Below are 10788 nucleotides of genomic sequence, written 5' to 3'. Positions count from 1 at the left end.
AGACAATTGTCAGCCTTCTCCAATTTGTCCCCAGCAAAACTGCCAGAAATGTAAAAGGACATGTCTGGTAAAAGCCAGATATATGGTAGGTAAGGAAAAAAAATTCCAATCATATATATCAAATTTTATTGACCTTATAACAGTGCCTCAGACTAAGTCACCTCCTTAAGACCTATGAGAAATAACACAATAACCTAATGTGTTAAATGGATGCCAAATAAATAAATTAAATAAAAAGCCACATTAAAAACCAACCAACTAACCAACCCCAGTTCTACATATAACTCCTAAGCAGAAATACATGGCACCATTGTCAGATCGGGAAGAATAGGATAAACCATTTCAGTGTGTGTGACGCACATGTTAACCTGAAGAAGTGTACATGCACCAGGTATCTGAGAACTGCATTTGTTCTGCATACAGCTGTGACCCTTTTTCAATATTCTTTCTCCTTCAGAACTGAAGGCACTCACTCCAGCTGTGAGCAGGAAGTTCCTGAGAAATCAGGTGAGCACAGCAAAGCAGGTCACTTGAAGGCAACATGTTCTGGGCCAGTAACCCCATTCATTCACCCAGGACTCCTTTTCCATCAGACACTGTCTAGTGTTACTGGACTTGGTATTGATTGCCAGGGAACTTTGACATTTGGTTGCTGTTGTTTGATGAAAGCAGCTAATTGGAGTGCTTCCTATGAGGAAAACCTTTTACATATATGGAGTCCTTTGTATCTGTGCATGTGTAGGTGATACATTCTGAAACCGACATAAAGGAAAGCTGTTTATATGTAGCATAAATGTAACTAACTGCTCTTGCTTTGCTAAACATTCACTCATAACTTGCAATTCAATCCCATCACCTGTAACAAAATACTCAAGACAACTGTAAACTAAATGTCAGTCCTCTTTCTTCTCAGAGAAGATGCTTTTTTCACTCAGCAGAATTAACCAACTTACCTTACTTTAAAAATACTTTTTTTTCTTTTTTGAAAAATACCCAGACGCTTGGGTTTTTAAAGCAGTCTTACAGAACCTCAATTGAAAATAATATGAAGCGATTCAAATGGAAAGGACTGAAAAGTGGAATATAAACCCTGATATAAGACTTCAGATGTTTTTACATACAAAGATTTTTTTAACCTTGGTACTCATGCATGTTATACAGAGAAATGAACAAGCAGAATCAGAGACCAACAGTAAAGCACAAAAAAATATATTTCTATACTGTGCATGAAATTGAAAACAAATCATATGCTACAGCATAGTTTCTTAAAACATCTTTTTCCAAAGTCAACAGCTTCTTGGTAATATAATTTGGGTGATGATCATGCTTGTATAAATGCCATGTGGGCCACAAACTATGTACTCCACCAAGAGAAACTGCTGTCCCAACTAATCCCATCTTCCTCTGTCCCCCCATTTTCATTTTTTTCCAGTGCAATAATTGCAACAGGACTTACTCCAAAATTCTCCACAGCTCCTTTTAGAATATACATAGGAGTTTGTACTGAAAGCATCTCTCAACAAACAGGACATTTTTTGCAGATTATGTTGCCACCCCCTCTCCCCACCTGCCCTTTCTCTTCTCTTTATTTTTTGTTGTTTATGAGATGGATGGTTATTATCAGTTTATTATTACTGCTTTTCCACAGACTTTCTCAAATGTCAAGTGAATCTGATCTGGAGTTCAGGCCCATAATTACACTGGACCAACTCCAGGAACTCGTAAATAAATCGGTGGTGGCTGCTATGGTTGCCAGAGCTCTGTCATTCTGCTCTTCTGAGGGTGGACAGAGGCTTTGGCTCTTTTCTAAAATTCTACACTTGCTACAGAGTTTTTCACACCTTATTTTAAAAGACCCTAGGCTTTCTCACTCTAGTTTGGCATAGTTTTACCACAGGCACAGAAAGCTACTAGCCTGCCACACTGTTGAATATGTTCATTCCGAAAAGCAGCTGAAATGGGGATTGTTACTTTTTAAAGGGGTTTTTTGCTTTCTCTATACGTGGGAACCTCACAGGAACAGCCATTATTTCTGTCTCTCTGCTCTGGCCTCTTTGTTGACATTAATAGTTTACACTGGGCTCTACAGTGAGGCACATCTTTGTCACAGTGTATCGACTGTGCTCAGCCACAGAGGTCAGCTCCAAAGCTTGGCAAGAAAGTCCCTCAAGTGCAGAGACGTCTGGATTCAAGACCATGGGTTTAAAAGGAGCGGGCACAGCATTCATTCACAGTCCTGGCTGACTGAAGTCTGAGAAGTTTACTAGTGATTTTAAATGTTACTTTCAAGCCTGTTTCTAATCATGTCAATGCACATACAGCACAGCATCTGGTTACGGAATTGAATCTCCAACCAGTGCAGGCTTGAAATGAAAATTCTACAGATATTTCTCTTCTGATATCTTTGACACTTTTTTCCTGAAAAAACTTCAAAGAAACTCCTGAAGTACATCATGAGAGTTGATTCAGGATATGCAACTATTCAGAACATGGTTCCTCTCCTTCAACCTCACCTGCAATTAGAACTAGTCCCCCATCTGCCAGTCAGTGATGCAGATGGCAGCGCAGATCACAATTTGCACAACTTGATCTACAGTGGGTTTTAACCAGAAGCTAAAATAATTCCTGAAATCAGAACTAATCCTGAGTACAGACAAGGCCTCAGACTGCCAACTACTTCCAAATGTTTTTAAGATGTGAATACTTGTATGCTGCCAATGAGACCGAGATAACCAATTCTTTTCACGTGGGTCACTCCAAGGCCAGCAGATGGTAACAGCATCTCCCCGGTGCTACTCTGGCTCACAGACACACCAGTCACATAAAGGTGAAAGTTGCTGGGCTCCTTTACTGAGTTGAGTCATTGTGTCTTCTGCAGAGCACTCTTCAAAACAAAGCAAAATACTTTATGGAGTGAAAAACACTGAATTATTTGCAAAAAAATGTCATTTCTTTTCTATATCCCTCCCCAGGGAGTCCATTGTTCAAATAAGTATTTGCTTGTGCCCCAAAGTACAGATGTTTTTGACTCTCGTCATAAATCAAACATGCTTATGTCTAGCACATTAAAAAAGAGTAGAAAATAGCAGACATGGATTAAGATGGTTGGCCTGACCCAAATTACAGTTCTTCAATACTCTTAATTTTTTGCTGATTCTTCTGGGAACAAAAGATTCAACAATATCATTGTGCCTCCCTCTCCTCCCTTGGAATTAAAATCAATCTTTTACTCCTTTTGAAATGTAAATTTGAAATAATCATGTATCTGGATCATTGATTAAATTTGCAGGAGAAAAGTGTCTGGCAGAAGATGGCAGGGACCGTGCCTAAAGCTAAATCCAGACACACAAATCACCTCTGAGCTAGGGTGAAAACAGAGTTCTGGTTAAATGGGTTGCAGGTTTTCAGTTGCAAAAGTTCCATCAAGAAACCATTCTGATATTTGAAAACAAGTAAGAACAGCCTCATGGTCACTTACAAGAAAAACAAATTTAGCATTCCAATTACTTTTTTCTCCCTTCAGACAACTCCCTCAGGCCTGTTTTAAAGGGCATTTTTTTCAGAATCAGAATTCCATCTCCAAACCTTGACAATTCCAGTGATATGGTGCTGCCTCTTTTTTTCATAAGAAAAGACAAGGCCTTTGATAGTTTCAAACAGGGATGTTGAACAACAGGGCAAATTGTCTTGAAAGGCAGCAGGATAAACCATATTTTCAAGGTCAGTTTTTAATCCATGGCTTTTAACCTTACTATGATTTATGTTTGACCTCCTTTTTACAGTAGCTCTCTTCCTTCTCTCCTTTAGACTGAAAGGACATGTCTATGCTTTCTACTTGATGTGGGTTTCACGTATCTGCACAAAGTAATTCATAACCACTTGGCACAAGGCATATGCCCACACCACATCATTATCCTGCAATTAAGAGAATTCTCCCCGCCACAAAGCTATAAAGCCCAGTGATGTTTCAAGCTAAGCCCTCAACATTCATTCTGAATTCAGCTAGGGCACAAAGCTGCTGTAGTGCTGCAGACAGGGAGATTTTGTAGTGTGCCTTTTGAAATACTTGTTGAGTGTCAATTGGAAATTTTTTAGGTTTCCCTCATCTCAGCGTGTTTCCACACCTTAAGATTTTCTCCTGCTTCTCCGTACAGACTTCACAGATATAGAGAAGATAGCTCTTCTCTGCCACTGAGTGGAACAGAAGTATGTATTGTGTTTGGTTCCATGTGTTCTCTACCTAAGCTGTCAGGTTTAACACATTCTTCAAATGATTACTCTTTTGATTATTCTCTCTGTGTTGTTGGTCAGGTTGCAGGTTGCTTTGTAAGACTTGATCAAGCAGGGCTTGAAATATCCGTGTGATTCACCTACAAAATCTTTGGTTAAAGTAAAAGATTGAAGTAAAAGGAAGATAAAAAGATTATACCTTCCAGGATGTTTAATATCAGACAATGTCAATGCTGTGTTTCCTTTTTACTGTGTGGACAAACACCTTTGCTGCACCAGAGGTGAGGTCGACAACGTTTTATTTGTATTTCCTCCACCTTCCTAACGGTGTCTTGATTTTAAATAAGTACATCCGAGGGGGGGGAAAAATAATAGTTTCACCCTTTAAATAAAATGTTGTGATGACTTTCCAGCTTCTTCCTCATGTGGCCTCAGCAGTAGGGAAAGAGCAGGACATTCATCGAATTGCTCCTTTAGATAGCCTTCTCCCCAAGGTCTTCCAGGATCTGCTGCAGCCCAGCAGGAGCAAACTCTTCCATCAGGTTGAGACAGCCTGGAAAGGTTGTGCAAGTTAACAAAGAGAATAGTTGTGTGTCTCTAAGTGTACACTACAGAGAAACACAGTCCAGAAACGCTGCTAATGCAGGAGCTACCCATAAACGTACGCACGAGTGACGCTGCCGAGCCCTCCCAGCCCTTTGCTGCACTGGAGCTCCCTCGTTGGGCCTGGTCTGCTTTAAATAATTAAAGATTCTATTGGCCAGGCTCAGTGAAAGGGACCCAAACATTTCGTTCCCCGCCGCGCCCCGGCGGCTCCTTTAAAGCGCGGAGCGGCCCCCGCGGGAGCGCGTCGGGCCTCGTCCCGCCCGGCCCGGTCCGGTCCGGTCCGGTCCGGTCCGGTCCGGTCCGGTCCGGTCCGTGCCGCGGGAGCCGCGAGCGCCGCACGGCCCCGCCGCTCCCGCCCGCTCCTGGGGCCGCTGAGCCCGGCCCGGCCCGCCCCGCCCGGCCCCGCCCCGCCGACAGGAGGTGGCCGCCCCCCGCCCCCCGCGGCCGCGCCGCTCCCCCGCCCCGCTCCGCCCCGCCGACCGGCCGGAGGCGCGGACGGACGGAAGGACGGACGGACTGACGAGGCCGCCGGAGGCAGCGGCTGCCCCCGAGCCGCCGGGTGCGAGGTGAGTGGCGGCGGCCGCGCTCTCGCCCCGCTCCCCGCGGGAGGGGAACCGCGCGGGCGCTGCCCCCGGGCACGGCCGCTGCCGCCGTGGCGGAGGCGCCGCGGGCTCCCCGCGCACCCGGGCAGCGCCTTGGGTCGCGGAGGTGCCGCGCGAAACTTGCCCGCTGTTCCCGCCGGGGCCGCGCTGTCACTCCGGGTCGGGGCTCTCCCGGCGCGGCAGCCTGGGAGGATGCGGGGCTCGCCCCGCACTCCCCGCACGCCGCGGAGCACCTGCTCCGGGGCCGGGCTGCAGCCGGGGCCGCCGGCGGCGCGGGGCTCTGCGGGGACGGCTGGGCGCCCGCGGGAGCAGCGAGCGGGGGGCGCGGCGCAGGGTCCGCTCCCGGTGCCGCCCGCGGCGCAGGGGCCGCATCGCAGCGGGGCTGAGAAATGTTTGAAGGAGTTTTGTCTCTCCTTTCAGCTGGAAAAGGAAAGGCATCGGCGGCGGCGGCGGCAGCGTGCACGTGTGATGTAAAGAAAGAGGGACTTTATGATGCTGGCTGGTTGGAGCTCAGTAGGATACCGGGAAAGGCTGAGAGGATCAACAGGGCGCTTGTGGAGTGGTGCACAGAACCGCTTCGGCCCAGAGCCCCCTAGCTGGTTAGGAGACACTGAGTACTCACCTTGGCTTAAATGGGTCAGCAGTGGAGTTCCAGCTTGCCCCGACTCGTCCAAACTCCAGAAAGCAATACGACGTTTAGAAAGGGGGGAAACAATGAGGTATTGTGATTAATAGGAGAAAATTGAGTAGGGTATGCTGATAGTTATCAGCGCAGTGCTTGTAGGGTTTTTACATAGAGCATGGATACCCAGTGCTGTAGAGCTGACTACCTTTGCATCCATTCTACTAATAAGACTTCTTGAAGTCTGATGGATCATGATCATGGACTATGACTCTTTGTTAAGAGAGACTTAAGAGGTCTTTCAAAGACTGAGTGTACTCGAGTTTATTACTTGGCAGGGGGCAGCAGCATGAAGCCTGGGAATGAAAGTAGGAAGTGAATGTTACTCACTTAGTTTTGATATTGTGTCTTCGATGGTTATAAGTGTCATCATAGACTGATCCTAGCTCAGATAGCAATCTCATGTGCTGAAAGACATTACTCTTGTCCTGGTTGGTACCTGGTTCTTCTGGCTGTGCAAGCACTCCCCCTGGTATGGAATATGTTCTGAACAAGTCTCATTATTTTTGTAACAGGTAATTGTGTTTCTGGAAGAGTAAACCAAACTGTATCATACTGAAGAATGTTCTAAGCTTTAATTAATTAAGGCTTAATTAATTAAGATTAATACCTTAATCTCTTGCATTCAGAATTAAAGCAACAGCCACCAGAAAACTGATACCACTCTTGACTGATTCACGTGGCTAATGAGGTTTATGACAACAGACCTGTGTGCAGTGTTACTACACTGAGGTGTCATTACCTCAGACCTGAAAGTGCAGTTCGAGATGAGGATGTCCTGTCCACTGGCTCTCTCGGCTGCCCTGTGTAACCAGCAGTGGCAGAGGTCCAGCCTGAGTTTTCAGAGAAACAGTCCTGGTTTCTTTATGGTCTTTTTGGAGCCTTCATGAGATAGAAGTGCTTGTTCTGGAAACTAGGAAGGAATAGTGGTGATGTGCTCAGCTCCTGAAATACAGGCCTGACATCTGTTCCTGCCAAGAGATGTTCTTCCCTGGTAGGGCATTGAGAGGCTTGAGATGTCATCCTGTTTTCCTCTGCCCCCTGAGGCTGCAATAAAAGGGTGTTGGCCTGGTCCTTAAATGCATCTGGCCGTACATAATGGCATGGTGAGATGAACTAGAGTAGAGTGCTCTGTTTCAGTTCTGCTTTGTTTACCTGTCTGAAGGCTTTGTTAGATGTTACGGTATTTAGTGAGATGCAGTTAAAATTCTTATTTGCTATCCTGATAGGAAATATGCTTCAGCTTTCACTTGAAAGTAGTTGAGCATTAACTGTAATGCTTAAAGAGCTGTATCCTAGAATGGCTGTGCATGCATGGCCTGTAAGTTTATCTGGACATATCATTATAAACCTCCCTGATACAGGCAGGACCAAAGCGTCTGTCCTGTGTAGAAACTTCTGCAGTCACCAGAGGAAAGTCATGGGCTTTTTCACAGTAAAGCTCTGAACAAAATTCCTGTCTTCAGGTGAGTGTTAGCTCCTGCTAGGTGCAGCCTGCCTGTATTCCCCCAGGGAAATCATTTCACGCCCTTTGTTTCCCTAGAAAATTTATAGTTCCCAACTGCACTGCTCAGTTCTGAGTGGATGCAAACCATGCTGACTCATATGCTGAACTGCAGCCTTGCTCCACGTAAACACAAGCACACTTCTAAAATATTTAATTTGTAATGTCCTCTGTGGAGAGCTATCCCACAGCTCCTGGCATAATTCCCAGAAGCAGCAGATTCTGGGGTTCTGGGAGTTTCAAAGGCCATTGGTGCCCAGCGGGATAATCATCTGAACTAGTTCAGTGTAGTTTATCCTGGCACTGGGACAGTTCAAACTGAACAGGTATTTAATCTTGCTTAAAGCAAGTCTGCTTTGAACAATACATGGTATGTGTATGAACGATCTGGAGCCTGTCGGGACATGGCTGTCAGATCTACATGGAGGGAAATCTTTGTTATGGCAAGTACACTTTGGTGTAGATATACCTCATAACAATTTCTAAAACAACCTCTGTGGGCAGTTACAGTAAAATCAGGAATAAGCTATTAGAAGATTTGTTTTCTTAGTACTTCTGTGGCAAATAATGGTGGTAATTGTTTTGTGAAATACTCAAGTTTATATCCACAGGTAAAATGCACGTTAAAAAAACTTCTCAGAAATACAGAAACTCACTCCCATTCATGCACACACAAATCCTTATTCTTTTAATTGAATAGAAATTACAGTATGTGATTTGGCTACAAAGGAAGAGAGTGGAACCAAAGAATGATTTCTAAGTACGCTTATTTTGTCTGTACCTGCTAAGTACAGTATTGGAGTTTTAAGATAAATATCTTCTCATTTAAAGCAGTAATTAATTCAGTGGCGACTAGTTGATAAGAAACTAGAGTTCTTTGGTTCTTTTGTGGGTTTTAAAATATGGGCTTGTTTTTTGGTTATTTTTGTGAGCTTGGTTGAAAGAGTGATCCATTACGATAAGTACAGAGAATAATTTGGGAGAGGTTCAGTGCATCTCATGGATGGTCTAGATCATTCCCATATCATTTGCTTGGGTGGGTTGACTGTCAGTGCATTACCTGTAATTGTTAAGCATCATCTGTTTGCTGAGCTGTGCTAAGCTTCACTGAGGTAATAACTCATCCCACCATCCTGCAACGTTTTAAGCTTCCATTCTTAATTTTTTATTTTGAGAACAAGATTTTAGAGGCACTAGAGTAGTGGGATGTGCTCAAAACTGGATAAGTCTGGGTAGCAGAAGTGGTTCCAAACCCTGGAGAAAAAGCTCCTGGTGCAAATGGGGCTCTGGAGCTCACTGAGGTCCCTTGGGGATACAAACCATTGCTCCCACTGCCACAACATGGCAGCACTTGCGTCCGTGTAGTGTCAGTGCAGCAGGAAAAGCAAATCTCTGCTCTTACCTTTACAGATGGTAGGATTTGAAGGTAGTGTGCCTGTCACTTCTTCTACTGCAGGAAGGGTACTTGACATAGTATTGTTTTTGGTACAAGAAGCATCTTTTCTGTGAGTATGATTCAAGGCTCAACTTAATGTCCGTCTTTATTGGAATGGGGAATTTCCTTAGAAATGTGGCTTAATTCACAAATTAATTTCACTAGAAAGACTTCTTTATCTGAAGTCTGAAATTGAAGTGTACAGATGTGTCATTTTGTTGCTTAAGTGTGCTCAGAGACATGCTTGCCATTAGCAGAGTCCCCTTAGTTACAAGGTAGACTTATACCCCATATTTCAAGATCCTGCTTTCTATGATGGCTGTTAGTGGCATTTTTCTTTGAAAAGCAAAGGAAGTTAAAAATTGTGTCTGCATCTGTTATTGTTGCTATGACAGCTGTCTTTGTCCAGTTTTAACCATCCTATTCTGAGTAGCTCCTGACTGGGATTGTAACATTATTGGCTACAGGCAGAGGAAGCAGAAGTGGAGGTCTTTCAATGCTGTCGGCTTCACTCAGTCAAAAAATATTTCTTGTGAGTTACACTAGCTTTAATCAAGATACAATGAGTCGAAACATTCCATTACTAACTCTGTTTTGTTGCCTGGCATAATTAGGACTGGTATGGTTATGATATAAATTAATAGCCAGTTCCTTAGCACTAATTAATCGTGGTTTGTCTTGGGCAGGACAGATGCTACTGCTGATACTGTGCTTCTGAGACTTGAAAACTGGGAAGATCTCTTGAAATAAGGTGATGCAATTTTTGTACAAGGTCACGTACAAAGTTATGTTGTCTTCAGATGGCAATTGTGAAACAAGCGAGTGCTCCTTGCAACATGCTATCAGTTATTGCATAAGCAGGCACGAAATAAGGTCCACCCCTCTGTCTAGGTGATGTGCTAGTTGGATGTGCTGTCTTCAGCTGCCAACTTACTTTTACACTGATGTGCAACACCAGTGTAAAAAAGATGTAAAATAGTCCATGTTTATTCAAACCCTCCTTTCTAGCATACTGAATGTCTTCCTCTGAAGTGGATAGCTAACTTCTGTGTAGTCAGAGTCTATATTAAGAGTTTGTAAATGTCTGTCTTCCTAATGCTAGCTGGAAAATACTGTCACGAGAGAAGGTTTGTTGTGAGTTAGATGGCAACCTGTTAGTCTGAGTAACACATTGTTGGAAACTGTTGGTGGTAAAGTAGCAGCAGCTTGGAAAGCTCTGTGACCCTAATCCAGACTTGTTTCGGAGGGTTGCTTCTAAAACAGAATCTTGGACGGTTTAGTCCAGTTGGAGGGTCAGCTGTCTGTTTTGGAGATCAGACTGCTGCCTTTTAAGATGAAAGCCGTATTTCATGAATATGAGCTCCTTTTTATCTGCTTACTGTGCCTTGTGTGAGGGAAGGAGCAGCTGTAGTCCATTCACCAGACCTGCATTTGGCTGTTGCTGCCATTGTGTTGTGTGTAAACATGTACCATTATTTTGGATCATATAGCAGCCTGTTCAAAAGGGTCTCACATTCCCCAGCTGTTCTGCAACTTTTCCATCTCTGAGCTTGCCAGCTGCTTAATACAGGCAACTGTAGCTGCATTTGTTTCTCTGGTGTTAAGTATTAGTGGAGATAAAATTGACTTCTTGTTAAATGTTAGGTGCTGCAAGCCCCTCTCCTGCTTCAAATAGACTTAAAACAAAAGTAGACTATTCTTACTATATCGAAGTTGTTAGAAGTTTTCT

General features: G+C 44.1%; 1 long non-coding RNA gene across 1 annotated transcript; it reads right to left on the bottom strand.

Moving 5' to 3' along the window:
* Positions 1-1193: 1193 nt before the first annotated feature.
* On the bottom strand, positions 1194-5122 carry LOC125335020. Its single transcript, XR_007207299.1, has 2 exons — positions 4896-5122; positions 1194-4783 (listed from the first exon to the last, which is right to left on the bottom strand). It is a non-coding gene; the product is annotated as an uncharacterized LOC125335020 (long non-coding RNA).
* Positions 5123-10788: the final 5666 nt, after the last annotated feature.

The sequence above is a fragment of the Corvus hawaiiensis genome, chromosome 1, assembly GCF_020740725.1.
Source record: "Corvus hawaiiensis isolate bCorHaw1 chromosome 1, bCorHaw1.pri.cur, whole genome shotgun sequence".
Taxonomy (NCBI): Eukaryota; Metazoa; Chordata; class Aves; order Passeriformes; family Corvidae; genus Corvus; species Corvus hawaiiensis.
Note: the sequence above shows the minus strand (reverse complement) of the source record. Positions and strands in the feature narration are given on the sequence as shown.